General features: G+C 41.6%; 1 protein-coding gene across 1 annotated transcript in view; it reads left to right on the top strand.

The window, feature by feature from the left end:
- The window catches only part of SPATA16 (spermatogenesis associated 16), a gene marked incomplete at its 3' end in the record, with an annotated part of 224,474 nt that overhangs the window by 193,233 nt on the left and 14,406 nt on the right, over positions 1–16,835 (top strand). The window lies entirely within an intron of this gene.

Raw genomic sequence — 16,835 nt, 5'->3', positions numbered from 1 at the left:
TAGTGTTGGGTCTCCAGTCCAGCTAAAGGTGATAAATTCTGGTCAATCTACTCCCCACTCAGTCTCCTCCAATCACGGTAAGAACCCACAAAGGGAGAACTGGTGCCAGGAGATGTGAGAAGAGCAAACCAAAGAAGCCTTCAGTTTAAGAGGTGAAGTCAGCCATGAGGGATTCCAATGCATCTGCAGAAATGTGTGTCTTCTGTAATCAATTCAGAGGCCCTATGATAAATGCATAGAACAGAAATCAACTGAGCTCAGCAAATATTGGTTGGATATCTACTGTGCCTGAAAGAACACTGTATGTTAAGGATATTGTGCTAGACAAGACAAACACAGCCCCTGCCTATATGGACCTACCCATCTAGGAAAGAAGACAGTTATTAAACAGCTACTTATAAGTTTACTAACTATTATATTTAAAAAGTGGATGTTCAATGATCTGTGGGAACAAAGACAGGAATATAATCTGGTGTGAGAGATCAGAGAATCCATCTCTGAGAAAGTGATACTTATAAAACATTTAAAGGACAGTAGTAGTTATCCAGATGAAAAGGGAGATTTCTACACAGAGGAATAAGTTTGTACCAAGAATGCTAAGAAAGCATGGCAAATTCAAAAACTGACAAAGGAACGAGGAACGTATTTCAAAATGAAGTGCAGAGGCAGAAGTCAAATCACAGAAGGTCTTAAAAATTACGTTAAGGGTTTTTTAAGGATTTGGTCCTAAAAACTATGTTTGGGGAAGTATTAATATTTATCTGATAAATATTTTTGAGACATCGCTAGGGCTGTTGTGGGAAAACAGATCGGGGCTACAGAAATTTGGGGAGGTCAGTTATAAGGAGGCGACTTGATGTACAGTGGTGGGCACAGAGATGGAGAGAAGCAGACAGATGTAAGAAATATTCAGGAAGCAAATATACAGGCCTTATTCACTGATTGCATATGGGAGTTTAGAAAAAAGAAAAGGTTAGAATGATGCCCAGACATTGGGCTTGAGCCACTAGGCAGGGAATAGGAAGAGGTTCGCTGGTGCAAAGGAAGGAAATACTTCAATGAAGCAGCTTTGGGCTGAGAACATAAACTCTTTCAGAGTCCACAGAAACCACACCAGGTATTTGAAAGGGAACTTCATATACAGAATGGTTAACTGTGTATGAAATAGGTAACTGAAAAGGAAAACAATAATTCATTACCAAGGAAGCAATAAAAGGAAACAGCTACCACCCCCTAGGGCTGGAGAATCAAAGAGAAGAGGTTGCAATTACTAAAACTTAGAAACTTGGAGCAGGAACCTGGCTGGGCCAAAACTCAGATCTCCTACTAGGAGGTGCTATTTAGCTGGTGCTAGTGTCCCTGAACTTGGAGGAGGGGTCGTGAAGGGCTGAGACTTAAGACTTCTGAGGAATGGGCACTAACTCACTAGTGCTGATGGGGAGTGAAAGAAAGCAGTTTTAATGGGGGTAATCTGGCAACTTTTGGAAAAACCAAATTCCACTGCTACTACAGAAAAGAATGTATGTTTCTGGAGCAAAGAAACTTTGCTGAATAGATGCTCACGGGAACTCCAAGTAGACAGTAAGTCTGCAGCAAATAACCAGGAAGCAGCAAGTCCCTCCTTTCTCCTTGGGTTTTACAGTGTCCCTCTATCGACCCCTACTGATGGAGACAAAGAGCTGGCAAAACAGAAATGGGGTTTCCAGAGTTCCAGTCCCAGCATCAAGGAGCTAATTACAGAAGGGTGGGTTTGGAGTTAAGAGACAATAGGCTAATAACTAGGCCAAAAGTGCACTGAACTTAGGGTGCCGGCAAGATATCCAAGGTGAAGTACAGGAGTCTGGAGATCTGAATAGAAAATTGAATAGAGATAGAGTTTTCTAAGTCATTGGCAAATTGGTGGTAACTGAAATCATTTGAGTGGATAACATGGCAGAGAAAGAGCGTATAAGAAGAAGAGAGGTTTGGGGAGCACATTTCAAATTTAGGAGGAGACTAAGAAGGAATGGCAAGACGAACTGGAGCTAGAGCTAAACGAAATCCAATGCTCATGAGAGTCAAGTGATATAATTAAATATTTCTGCTGACTATAGAAATAATTGTTTAGCACAGGGGGTAGCAAACTACAGTTCACAGGTCAAAACCAACCAACCACTTATTTTTGTAAATAGAGTTTACTGCACACAGCCATGCCATTCACTTAAGTATCATCTATGTCACCTTGTCCAAGTTGAGTAGTTGCCACAAAGACCATATAACTCACGAAGCCTAAAATATCTACTATCTGACCCTACACAAAAAGTCTGCTGTACCCTTATACCCTGCTTTAAAGCATTATCCCTCCCAGAAAAATTTGCATTTGTACAGTAAATATTTATAGTTGCAAATCCAAGAGAGAACAGAATAGTCCAATTATGAAATTCCAAGGACTAGCCAAACAGGTGGAAAAGTGATTGACATGCGTCTATACCTGTCTGCATCTTGTAGACAACCACCAGTTTCACCTCACCCTACACTAGTGTTCTGATGCCCACATTCATAGGAGCATTTAGCCCACAGCTTCCCGCTTTGCCCTTACTGCAGTTATCTATGGCTGTGTTAAAAATCATTCCAAATATAGTGGTTTAGAACGACAACGTTCTCTCTCACAGTTCTATGTGTTGACTAGACTTAGCCAGGTGGTTCTTGCTCAGTGTCTCTCATGCAGTTCAATCTCGTGGCTTCTGTGCCTGGGACTGGAGGAGTCACCTGAAGGCTAAAATGGACTGGACTCCAAGATGGCTCACACATGTGGTGACAGCTGATACTAGTCACCTGAGACACTGAGTGGAGTGCCTAAATGTGGCTTCTCCACGTGAATTAGGCTTTAAACAGCACAATAGCTGGGTTCCAAGAGGAAGTATCTCGAGAGAAAGGGAAGTATTTAAAAACCACCAGTCTCTAAAAGGCTAGGCCCAGAACTGGCATAGCAACTGCCACCCTATTCTATCGGTCAAAGCAGTCACAGGCCAGCCCAGAATCAGGGGATTGGAGAAACAGATTCCAATTCTGCAAGGAGGAGTGATATGTGCATTTGTGGAAAGAATGAAATGATAGCATCCATCTTGGAGATAAGCTTTAGCAGTAGAGCCATGGGTCAGGGCCCCGGGCTGGAAAACATACCTGCAAGCAAGCAGGAGTCAGGAGAATAGTCAAGTCAAGGCCTCTGAGACTGGAACACATCAGAGCCACTCAACCCAACCACTGGGTATCTAGAAAGACTTACTGGTGAGCAGCCAATCTTTCCAAATTAAAAGCCCTTAGCTTTCTAAATGGAAGCTCCTGAGAGGTCTTTAGGAAGATGTGAATGGGAAGGAACGCGGTGCCAAATTTTTCCCCAGGGCTTTTAATTTGGTCCGTGTGACTCTACAGAGCATGATCCTATCACTTTCAGACGATTCCGGTAGCAAGTAAGTAATTTCCTTTTACTGCTACAGAGTTCATCTGCGTGTGCAGGAAAAAAAAATAATAATTTTTAAAAAAGCTAATTGTACAAGCTACACTGTGTTCTGAGCCCACTAGAAGTTGATATCAGCATCACCACCTCTGAGATCTGTTATCTGTAATAGAAACAGCTGTTGTACCTAATGAAAACACTTGAAATTTTCATCTGAAGCAGAATTACAGCAGCACCTCCTAGTTCCACGGAGTTAAAGGGTCTGTCAGAATCCCCATTACCTAACACAATTTTCAGGGCTCCACTTCGTTACAGGTCTATAAAAAGACTGTCAAGATGAAGCCTGATTCGTGAGGGCTGACCTCCTGTCTATATTTTGTTATCTTTGAGATTTCTCTAAGAACCCGGAAAGAGAAAGAATGAGAAAATTCTGGGCTTTTTTCCTGATTCACCAGAACTAAAATACTGTGTATTCTTTATAGAGTTTTAGGAAAGTGGCTCTTGTTTTTGTATGGCTTTACAGAGTATTGGCTTTCCAGTAATTAATTCCAGAAAGATATATGTATGTTGGTTTAGCTGTGCAAATACAAAAATAAGCAGATTGTGTCCAAAAAAAAGGGTAAATTTTCTTGTGTTGGAAAGTCCCATGCCATGACAGGACTCTTTAAATAAATCACACTTTGCTTAGTTTTAGTCTGTAACAAAAATACCTGAGAAAACACACCCCTCTGAATATCCCACAGGTCCTGTAGGCACACTGCTCATTCCTGCATTCAGTGATTGGGGCAGACACTGTCCTAGATGCTGGAGATACAGCAATGAAAAAGCAGTGCCCTCATGATGTGTGCATTCTGCTAGAGAAAAGTAGGCAATAAACTACCTCAAGAAATATGGAATATAAGTAATAAATGCCATGGCTGGAGAAAGCTGGAAAGGAAAATGGAAAGTACAAGATGACTGCAACTGCAATAGAACACTCAGGGCAGGATTCACCAAGGTGATAACTGAACAAATATCTGAAAGAAATGCAAACCATGCAAATATCTGGTGAGAAGCATTCCAAGTAAAGGAAACAGCAAACTCAAAACCTTGAGACTGGAGGGTGCCTGGTACATACAAGGATCTGCAAGGAGGGCAAGGTGACTGGAGTAGAATGACACGAGTAATACGAGATGAAGTGAGAGAGCAGAGGAGGTAATGTTTTGTCAAACAGAAAAACAAAAAACACTCTAAGCTGCTGAGGTGAGAAGACATGGAAGGGGGCAATGGTGGAATCAGGAAGACCAGTTAGGAGGTTACTGCAATGATACCAGAGAGTAATAACGATGGCTGGAACCCAAGGTTGCGTGGCTTGAACCTTGAACCTAGATAGTGGCAGTGGATATGAGAAGTGGTCTGATTCTGTCTTCTATCCATAAGAAGAACAAAGACTTATTTACAGGGAGGCTAGTACAGTGAAAAGCACTCTGAACTAGCGATTCAAAGACTGGGTCTGTCACAAATTAGCTCAGAAGCCACATCCTTTCTCTAGGCCTCAGTTTTTTCACCTGTAAAAATAAAGATATTGAGCTAGAAGATTCAAAATCCCCTCCCAGCTCTGAATAAATGGGTCTTTTGAAAGCCAGATCATCAAAATGCAAGAAGAGTTCATGTTTACTGAGCTCTTAATATGGGTCAACACTCTCCTATTCACTTTACATACAGCAACTCACTAACCCTCACATAAGGTAAAAGGTATAATTTATTAAACAGAGAAGTTTACCAGTTTTCCTAAAGTCACACAGCCAGTAAGTGGTAGAACCAGGACTTGATCTGGCCTTAGAGCCTAATCTCTTTCTTGATAGAAGCCCAAGCTTTGTGCAACCTGAAAAAGCCCAACTGACCACCATTTTTATATATGGCTGAGCGTTCAGGTGTGAAGCCAGATGGGGAATTATGATGGCCTCCAATCAAAGTGGAATCTGGCCATAAACTAGCCCAGTGTGTCTGTCTTCAATTCCCAAAATAAAGTTCTTTCAATCTGAGCCAAAGAAGTCACTAAGGAATTTTCGATTTAGTCTATGATCTGCCCATATAGGATCCTCCTCCTCTGTACCTTAGTTTTCCATCTCTAACCAGAAAGAATGCAGAGCCTCCATCTACAAAATCTTGACCATGAATTCAGCTCCCACTTGTGGGACCTTGGGCAAGTCACAGCCTACTGAGAAATACAGTGTGTTCGTACCCTTACCACCTACAGAGCCTATGATTCTGTGTTACTTAGCATTGAATCCTAAGGCCCATTATGAACTAAGCCTGAAGAGAAATAGAAAAAGGAATCTTTAGAAAAAGGAGTCTTTTAAAAAAACGTGCCAACTGTTAAGTTGGAACATTCTTATTTCTTCTCACCAGAGACTCAGTTTAGAGAAACATTTAAGCAACACTGTCTACAACTCAGAAGACAAAGCTGCTGGCTCTTAATTTACAAAGTCTAAATTTCACACTGCAAAGATCAGAATTTAATCTGGGATGACATAAAATATTGTCTTATTCTGATCTGCCTCTAGATCTCTGATTTGAGACTAAATAAAGAGAAATAAAACTTTGTTACTCTACAAGTAGTGAGAGAAATACTTCAGCATCTAATCATTATCCTATGAATTTTCATGAGAAGAAACGCTACCTTACAATTTCTTCAAATATTAAAATATAACACAGTACATCATAATCCTTAATGAGTCCAGTGAATGGAGTTAAGGTAGAGATCTTTAAACCATCCATATGAACTTATTCAAAATGATTTAGCTTTGGGGGTTCCTTTATCTCTTGAAATCTTAACTTATAAATCATACTCATCTTCACTGTCATACAGGAATGACATTCATTGATACAGTAATTTGGTCTTTTAAGATAAAAATGGGATAGAATTGTATGTCACTTAACAACTCTGTTCTGTGCAAGGCTGTTGACATAGGCAGAGCAAGAAGCGGAGAGTGCAAATTCAGAGATGGGCTGGGGCAGTTGGTTGAAGACGAAAGAACAAATTGGAACATTTTATTTACTTTCCACATCAGCATTCAAACCTGAGTCCTTCCAGGAGCTCCGCTGAGAGAGATTGCCCATGTGGCACTATCATTCATCAGCCAGTCATCTGGGCTGACTAATATGCGGTTGGGGACTGCAGTTGTGTCTCTGACAGTGCTGCTGTCTTTTCAAAGATTCAGCAACCGCACCACTCATCTGCAAAGCAGTTTGTCCAGCAATCAGGCTTTTCCTGTGTGTCTTGTTCTTTAAGGAGTCTCCACAGATTTATTGCAATTTGATTGTGAATCTTCTCAGCTTCTGGTTATGGGTTTCCTCGTTAGCATATCCCCAAATTCCTTTAGAGCGTGTGCTCCGAGCACTGCTAAGCAGTTCCGTCCGTGGCATAGTGCAGATCATCGTGCACAGAAACCAAAGTGCTCTTGTTGCTGACCAGGCTGAGGGGAAGGGGCAGGGAAGCAAGGCCCAAGGGGCTAAGAGGACAGGTGCCGGGATAAACCACTGAGGTTCCAGGGACGAATGAGTCTGTGCCAGTAGGCTTCTAAGTCGGCAATCGTAGTGGAGGAGCCACCGGCCAAAGCCCTGGCAGATCCTCCTGACTGAGGTCAGAGGCTGAGCCCTGGGGCTGTCAGACCCGGAGGGAGGACCTCATCCTCACATGGACAGCAAAGCCACGTCTAGCCTGGCGAGCGGAGAAAGCCAAGAGCCTTGGTTTTGGCCATGGCCACTGTGCAACACTCCAAACAGATGCTGAATTTCAATCACCATTTAAACCAAACAATATCTTTCTCCTCTGACTTAAAGGAAAAAAATATGTGGTTAATTTGTTAACCATTTTCAACAGCTGCGTTTGCTAATTACTCACTTTCCACCTGTACTGGGCCTCTCCTCCAAAACTGGGAGTACCTCTTTTATATACTTTGTTGGCTGAAATTATTCTAAAACTTTGATGATTTGGCAGGAAATTTCTGCAGCAGAAGCATTTCTGTGCAGGAGTCGGATCTAGCATGGCCCTCAACTAGGGAGCATGAATCCAGGAGCTGTGTCTTTTTACCAGGAGCTATCAAGGGACAGATAAAACTAATCAGCCATTTATTAGGTGCTCATATACTTAATAAAATACTGTGATATCCAACAAATTATCAAACTCTGTTAGTCTGAAGTTTGCTTTTGAATAACTATCACAATGGAAACATGCTATCGAAAAATTTATTTCAGGTAAATAATTAAGATAATGTGATAAACAATTAATAATGTGATGACAAATATCATCAGTGATGACTACTGATCTCTTAGTATATGCCAAGCACTTCAAGAAGTTATCACAGAGACTTCCCTGGTGGCGCAGTGGCTGAGAGTCCACCTGCCAATGCAGGGGACACGGGTTCGAGCCCTGGTCCGGGAGGATCCCACATGCCGCAGAGCAACTGAGCCTGTGCGCCACAGCTGCTGAGCCTGTGCTCTAGAGTCCACGAGTCACAACTACTGAGCCCGTGTGCCACAACTACTGAAGCCCACGCACCTAGAGCCCCGTGCTCTGCAACAGGAGGGGCCCCCCTGCAATGAGAAGTCTGTGCACCACACCGAATAGCCCCTGCTCGCCACAACTAGAGGGAGCCCGTGCGCAGCAATGAGTACCCAATGCAGCCAAAAATTAATTTCAAAAAAATTTTTTTTAATTATCACATTTAATGACTGCAACAATCCTATGAGAGATATGTCATTATCTCTCCTTTGAAAGATGAGGAAAAGAGCTTCATAGAATTAACAAGGAAACAAGCCTACATTTGTTAGGGACAGTATTTGGTTTTGAATCAGGTTTGTTTGGGTCAAAGTCTCTGTTCCTAGTCATTAGCTAGAACACTTACAGTAAAGCAAATGCAGCTACTAAAAGTCAATGGCACAAAGAACATTGCCTGACCCAAGCTCAGTTTCTGTAAGACAACCAAAGAGAGGATCTTTGAGTCAGCTTTTCAGCAGTGAGTGGGATAGGAGCATTGCAGGCATCTGTTCTTCTCTAGATCACAGCTCACAGACCCAGCTGGCGACTTACCCAGACTGTTTTACAGCAGCTGCCTGACCAAATCTGAACCCTGGCACCCGCTATCCCCTGGATCATGCTACTCTTACTGTCCTCCTTCACCACCTCTCCCTTTATAGACATATCTGTTTAGGGTGCTTTGATAGGTCACCATTTTCCTTCTTCCTGCAACATCAGCACCCCAAGAAAACAGCTTGCAAGTCTCGTTTTTCCTGTAATATATTTACTGTTGCTCCAAGGGTCACTTTCTGGTGAGCTATCTGAATAAGTATTTTGAAATGCACCAGGATCTCAATGAAAACATAATTTCAGAAGCTGTAACCCCTCCACACCTTACCTCACAGCACAGAGGCCTTGTGGCCAGGACTGGACAGCACACTGTTTACTCCTCCACTTCCAGGAACCCCTCCCTGCCTGTCCTACTAGGGAGCTAATAATATAGGGAGGTGACTAAAACAGAAATTGGAAATGCTCAGATGACTCCAAACCTATCAGTGTTTGTCTCTCTGTAAAGGCTTTTCAAAATGAATCTTTCAGAAGTTCAGTGAAATATTCTGGGGCAAGGGAGGGGAGCATATATCTCAATTTCATTTTGAACTGAAGAGTTTGCTGTTCATTCTAAAAGTGACTTTCTCTAAATTACCTAATTATCTCTTTTGCTTGGCAGCCCAGCACTTACTGCATGTATTTTACACATTAAGTTTTGCAATCCTTTATAATTCTAGAGAATAACAAAATATCAGCTTATACCACTTGGTAGCTAAATGAACAATAGGACATCTTCTCATTCTGTATTGAAAGTGAGATTAATACAGAGTTCAGAGCAATTGGCTTGTCACTCTTTCAGTCATTTATAGTGTACTCATTATATCTTTCATCTTTTGGAGAAGGGTAAAAATAAAAGTACCTTTACATGCAGCCCTAAAGGAAGGTATGGGGTCATTTATTATTCCGATTATGACTTTCTTAAAATGGTGCATGGGGAGAAGGGAACAAGACTGTAATCAAAAACACATACAAATGCCATAAGCACCAACACGCCCATATCTCTTAGCATCATTAAAACTGGATGTGTAGGGCTTCCCTGGTGGCGCAGTGGTTGAGAGTCCCCCTGCCGATGCAGGGCACACGGGTTCGTGCCCCGGTCCGGGAAGATCCCACATGCCGCGGAGCGGCTGGGCCTGTGAGCCATGGCCACTGAGCTTGCGCGTCCGGAGCCTGTGCTCCGCAACGGGAGAGGCCACAACAGTGAGAGGCCCGCGTACCACAAAAAAAAAAAAAAAAAAAAAAAAACCTGGATGTGTAAAACATATGTGTACTCTGCTAATATGGCTTTCTGCTGGAGAAGAGATTCTGGAGAAGAACATGAGGTGGCTGGTGAAAAGATGCATATGGACCAATGTTAGAGATCCTAACCCAGAGATAGGATAAAGTTAGGCTTCTTTCTTACTGAATTGAAAGGAATTCGAGAAGCTTTAAACTTCCCAATACCTCTTATGGAGAGGAGACCCCCTTCAGCTTCATTGATTCACTTCATCATACTGATGATGATTTTCAGAAGCAACTGGGAAAACAGATACAAGAAATAAAAGTACATCTCCCTGAGGAACAGAGGTCAGAAATCATTTTTTGAAAGCCGTGACAGAGGGCTTCCACTTTCAGGAATGTGGAGGAGACATGCTTTTCCCTATTCCTCACATTAAGTGAAACCTTGGACATTATATACAAATATAAGACTCGGAAAGGTGGAATGAAAAGGGAAATGACCGAGAGACATGGGGACCTGAGCAATAACATGGTGATGAGTTCATTGGATTTTTATTTATTTATTTATTTATTTTGCCTCATACATTCCACACTTCTTGATGACGAAACCCGGCAACCCAGAAACACTAACATGTACAGACACACACACACACAAAACCAACAAAATCCAGCTCCCTCCAGCCAAAGGACAAGGAAAAAGCCAGCCTAGCAAGACAGAAAGCTCTTAGGCAATAATCATCCTACTCCAGCCAAACACCACAGAAAAAAGATGGTGATCCAACCCCAGCCATGTCAGCAAAGCCCAAGTGAGGAGTTAGACTTCTTCCCTCACTGGGCTATAATGTGTCTCAACCTTCCCACCTGAAAAGGGTGGTGTCAAAGAAACTAAATAGGGAGCCTAGATATTCGTCCCCACTGGGTGTGGTGTCAGGGGAGGCCTAGTAGACGGTCAGGATTTTCACCACCCACCAACAATCATGAGCCTGCCTCCTCGATGTGATGTCAGGGGAGGTCACAGGGGGAGCAGTGATGAGGTACTGCTGGAGAGGTATCAGTGGAAACCTAGTGAGGAGCTTGAATGCTCATGCCAAGCCAGAAGTAATGAGGAACCCCTCCCTCAAGTGTCAATGGAGGCTGAGTGTTGAACCTGAACTTCTATCCCCACCTGGCAGTAATGAGGCAACGTCCCTCCCACCTCTTGCCATAGCAGTGTCAGAAAATCCAGCTAAAGCAGAAGGCTTAAATAAGATCCAGACTCTCATAACATTAATACCCCAAATGTCCAGATTTCAATCAAAGGTCACGCATCATACCAAGAAACAGGAAGATCTCAAACTGAATAATAAAAGACAATCAATCGATGCTAACACAAAGATGTTAGAGCTATTATAATTATCTGACAAAGATTTTAAAGCAGCCACCATAAAAATGTTCTAATGAGCAATTAGAGACATCTTAAAACAAATTTTAAAATATGACATCAGACTATACTACAAAGCTATAGTAATCAAAATGGTATGGTACTGGAACAAAAATAGACACAAAGATCAATGGAACAGAAAAGAGAGCCCATAAATAAACCCACACACTTATGATCAATTAATCTATGACAAAGGAGGCAAGAATATACAATGGGGAATAGAAAGTCTCTTCAGTAAGTGGTGCTGGGGGTGCCCGTGGCAGAGAGCAGGGTGAGAGGCCAACCGTGGCCTTCACCCCAGGCCCTCCAGGCCCCCTGGCCTTGGGGCCAGCAGGTGAGCTGGGTGTCTGGGGACAGGCTGAGGGCTGTGTCCCATGGAGTCCTAGAGCCCTCACCACGGCCACCCACCAGCTGGGCCCAGGCCTTGAGGCAGCGGTGAACCCCTCCCCACATCCCCACCTCTGGGACCTCATGGCGGCAACATCTCCATGGGTCGCAGTCCACAGAGGCTTCAGCAAGTGAAGGATATGCACACTGCCATTCAGGCTTGTCAGCTCCCCCATCTCAGCTGTCCTCTGCTTCCTGCATCTCTCCAGTCTCCTAAATAACCACCACCACTTGCCCTAGAAATGGGATCTGGGCTTGGACCCAGTTGATTTGATTTGAGCTTTAAGCTCCCAAGTCCTCCGGCCTATCAGCCACCCCTGAGAGACTGAGGTTGACACCCAAGGAGACACCCATTCCACATCCCTGGTACGATGTCTAAGGAACTACTATCTGGATTTGGAGTCAAGACTACCCTCACCCTTGACTCACATGTTCCTCAATGTGTCTGGCACAGAGAGCCAGCCACTGTTCTAAAGATGACTTCCTTTTATTAATCTTCCTTTGAGAGCAAGAGGCTAATAAGAGAAGGAACTTGCAGAGCACTCTTCTAAAGAGTCAGAAAGAAACAAGAACACAGCCAGAAAAAATCGGGACTTAATAAATAACAAGCAAAGGAAATCATCCACAAACAAAAAAAGAACCTACAGAATGGGAGAAAATATTTGCAAACAATGGAACCAACAAGTGGTTAATTTCCAAAATATACAGACAGCTCATACAGCTCAATATCAAAAAAACAAACAACCCAATCCAAAATTGGGCAGAAAATCTAAATAGACATTTCTCCAAAGAAGACATGCAGATGGCCAATAGGCACATGAAATGATGCTCAACATCACTAATTATTAGAAAATGCAAATGAAAACTGCAATGATGTACCACGTCACACTGGTCAGAATGGCCATCATCAAACAGTCTAGAAATAATAAATGCTGGAGAGGGTGTGGAGAAGTGGGAACCCTCCTACACTGCTGGTGGGAATGTAAATTGGTGCAGCCACTAGGGAGAACAGTATGGAGGTTCCTTAAGAAACTAAAAACAGAATTAACATATGATCCAGCAATCCTACTCCTGAGCATATATCTGGAGAAAAGCATACTTCAAAGAGACGCATGCGCCCCAATGTTCACTGCAGTACTATTATCAATAGCCAAGACATGGTAGTGACCTAAGCGTCCATCAATAGATGAATGGATAAAGATGTGGCGGATATATATATATATATATATATATATATATATCCACAATGGAATATTACTCAGCCATAAAAAAGAAATAGTGCCACTTTCAGCAGCATGGATGGACCTAGCAATTATCATAATAAGTGAAGTAAGTCAGATGGAGAAAGTCAAATATCATATGATATCACTTACATATGGACTCTAAAACAATGATACCAATGAACTTATTTACAAGACAAAAAACAGAAAACAAATGTATGTTTACTAAATAGACAGAAAACAAATGTATGTTTACTAAATAGAAAGGAGAGGGGAGGGATAAATTAGGAGTTTGGGATTAAAATGTACACACTACTGGGCTTCCCTGGGGGTGCAGTGGTTGAGAGTCCGCCTGCCAATGCAGGGGACACAGGTTCATGCCCCAGTCTGGGAAGATCCCACATGCCATGGAGCGGCTAGGCCCGTGAGCCATGGCCGCTGAGCCTGCGCGTCCAGAGCCTGTGCTCCACAACAAGAGAGGCCACAACAGTGAGAGGCCCACATACCATAAAAAAAATAAAATAAAATATACACACTACTATATATAAAATAGATAACCAATAAGAACCTACTGTATAGCACAAGGAACTATACTCAGTATCTTGTAATAAGCTATAATGGAAAAGAATCCGAAAGTTATACATATATATGTACAACTGAATCACTTTGCTTTACATCTGAAACTAACACAACATTGTAAATCAACTATATTTCAATAAAAATATAAAAAATAATTTTTAAAAAGTGGTTCTGGGAAAACTGGAACAGCTACATGTGAAACAATGTAATTAGAACATTTTCTCACACAATATACAAAAATAAACTCAAAACAGATTAAAGACCTAAATATAAGACTGGAAAGCACAAATCTTCTAGAAGAAAACATAGGCAGAATATTCTCTGACATAAATTGTAGCAATATTTTTTTGGATCTGTCTCCTAAGCCAAAGGAAGCAAAAGCAAAACTAAACAAATGGGACCTAGTTAAACTTAAAAGCTTTTGCACAGCAAAGGAAACCATCAACAAAACAAAAAGGCAACCTACTGAATAAGTGAAACATATTTGCAAATAATATAACTGATAACAGGTTAATATCCAAAATATATAAACAGATCATACAACGTAATATAAAAAAATACCTGATTAAGAAATGGGCAGAAGACATGAATAGACATTTTCCAAAGAAGACATACAGATGGCCAACAAGCACATGGAAAGATGCTCAACATCACTAATCATCAGGGAAATGCAAATCAAAACCACAATGAGATATCACTTCACACCTGTCAGAATGTTATTTGTGTTCTTTTTGAACACAAATATGTGTTCAGTGTTGATGAGGTGTGGAGAAAAGGGGACCCTTGTACACAGTTGGTGGGAATGTAAACTGGTGCAACCACTATGGAAAACAGTATGGAAGTTCCTCAAAAAACTAAAAGTAGAACTGCTATATGATACAGCAATTCCATTCTTCTGGGCATAGATCCCAAAAAACAGAAACACTAATTTGAAAAGATACATGCATCCCAATGTTCATAGCAGCATTATTTACAATAGCCAAAATATGGAAGCAACCTAAGTGCCCATCAACAGATGAATGGATAAGAAAGATATGGTGTGTGTGTGTGTGTGTGTGTGTGCGCGCGCGCGTGTGTGTGTATAAATATATACACAAACAATGGAATACCACTCAGCCATCAAAAAGAATGAAATTTTGCCATTTACAATAACGTGGATGGACCTAGAGAGTATTATGCTTAGTGAAATGTCATAGAAAGACAAATAGTCTGATATCATTTATATGTGGAATCTAAAACACAAAACAAATGAATATAACAAAAAAGAAACAAACTCATAGAAAACATACTAGAGGGAAGGGGGAGGGGCAGATAGAGGTAGGGGATTAAGAGGTACAAACTACTATGTATAAAATAAGCTACAATGATATATTGTACAGCACAGGGAATATAGCTAATAGTTTATAGTATAAATGAAGTATAATCCATAATTTCAAATCACTATATTGTATACCTGAGACTAATAGAATATTGTAAATCAACTATACCTCAATAAAAAAAATAGAGAATCTCAGCAAAGAAACAGAAGACTTAAGAAGAACCAAATAGAAATTTTAGAACTGCAAAATACAATAACCAAAATAAGAAACTCAATGGAGGGGCTCAACATCAGAATGAAGGGGAAAGAGGAAAGAATCAATGAATTGACGATAAGACAGTATAAATTATCCAATTGGAACAACAGAGAAAATCGACTGAAAAAAAAAAAAAAAAGAAAAGATCCTCAAGGAGCTGTGAGTCTAAAACAAAAAATCTAATATTCATGTTAACAGAATCCCAGAAGGACAGGAGAAAATGGACAGGAATGAAAAAGTATCCAAAGAAATAATAGCTGAAAACCTCCATAATTTGGCAAAAGACAGAAAACTATAGATTCAAGAATTTGAGGGGCTTCCCTGGTGGCACAGTGGTTAAGAATCCGCCTGCCAATGCAGGGGACACGGGTTCGAGCCATGGTCCGGGAAGATCCCACATGCCACAGAGCAACTAAGCCCGTGCACCACAACTACTGAGCCTGCGCTCTAGAGCCCACGAGCCACAACTACTGAAGCCCGCGTGCCTAGAGCCCATGCTCTGCAACAAGAGAAGCCACCACAATAAGAAGCCCACACACTGCAACAAAGAGAAGCCCCTGCTCACCACAACTAGAGAAAGCCCGTGAACAGCAAGGAAGACTCAACACAGCCAAAAATGAATTAATTAATTAATTTTTTTTAAAAAAAAGAATGTGAGTGAATCCCAAACAGGATAAACTCAAATTCACACCAGGAGGCAGCATAGTCTAACTTCTAAACCTTAAAGACAAAGAAAGATCTTGAAAGAAGCAAAAAAAGAAACGATTCACTAACTATAGGGGAAAAACAATTTGAATGACAGTGGATTTTTCAGTTAAAATATATGGGGGCCAAAAATAAGTGGCACATTTTTCAAATACTGAAAGAAAAGAACTGTCAACACAGAATGCTATACTGAACAAAAATATCTTTCAGGAATGAAGAGAAAATCAAGACATTCTTAGATGAAGGAAAACTAAGAGAATTTGTCATCAGATAACTTACCCTAAAAAATGCCTGAAGGAAGTTCTCTAAATAGAAAGGAAACAATAAAAGAAAGAATTGTAAAATATCAAGAAAACTGAAAGAACACAGCAAGCAGAAGTATGAGTAAAAACAATAGACTGTCCTCTTCATTATGTTTAACGGTGCAAGCAAAAATAATAACACTGTGTAATGTGATTCTAAATATACATGGAGTTCTGTTTTTCACTTCCACATATAAGGAGCTTGGAATTCACCACTCCATCCTAAAAACAAGTAAAAAGCTGAACAGACTGAAAAAATCAATAACTCTTCTTGGGCAAACAAGAGACTGGACAACACAGGACAAATCACTGCTCCCAAGAAGGGAGAGACTAAGAGGTGAATGTAGGGAGATGTGGCTTTCTGGAGCAGAGACTCGTGAGCAGAACCTGCCATGGAACCAGTGTTGGGGTTGGAAAGCCGGAATTATAACTGACAATTGCTGTCCCAACAACTCTGAGTATTAAAATCTCTGGCGGGGGGGGGGCTTCCCTGGCAGCGCAGTGGTTGAGAGTCCGCCTGCCGATGCAGGGGACGCGGGTTTGTGCCCCGGTCTGGGAAGATCCCACATGCCGCGGAGTGGTTGGGCCCGTGAGCATGGCCGCTGAGCCTGTGCGTCCGGAGCCTGTGCTCCGCAACGGGAGAGGCCACAACAGTGAGAGGCCCGCGTACCGCAAAAAGAAAAAAGACTAAAACATAATCATAGGACTATAGAATGTCCCCTCACAGCTGAGGACCACATTACTAAAGGTCTATTTATAGCAGTTCCTTTTACCCAGTACATCATGTCCAGCTAACAAAAAAAAATTACAATGCATACATACCAAAAGGCCAAAAACACAATTTGAAGAGACAAAGCAATCATCAGAAGCAGCTATGGCAGAGA

The sequence above is a fragment of the Grampus griseus genome (genome assembly GCF_964374135.1).
Source record: "Grampus griseus genome assembly, chromosome: 5".
Taxonomy (NCBI): Eukaryota; Metazoa; Chordata; class Mammalia; order Artiodactyla; family Delphinidae; genus Grampus; species Grampus griseus.
Note: the sequence above shows the minus strand (reverse complement) of the source record. Positions and strands in the feature narration are given on the sequence as shown.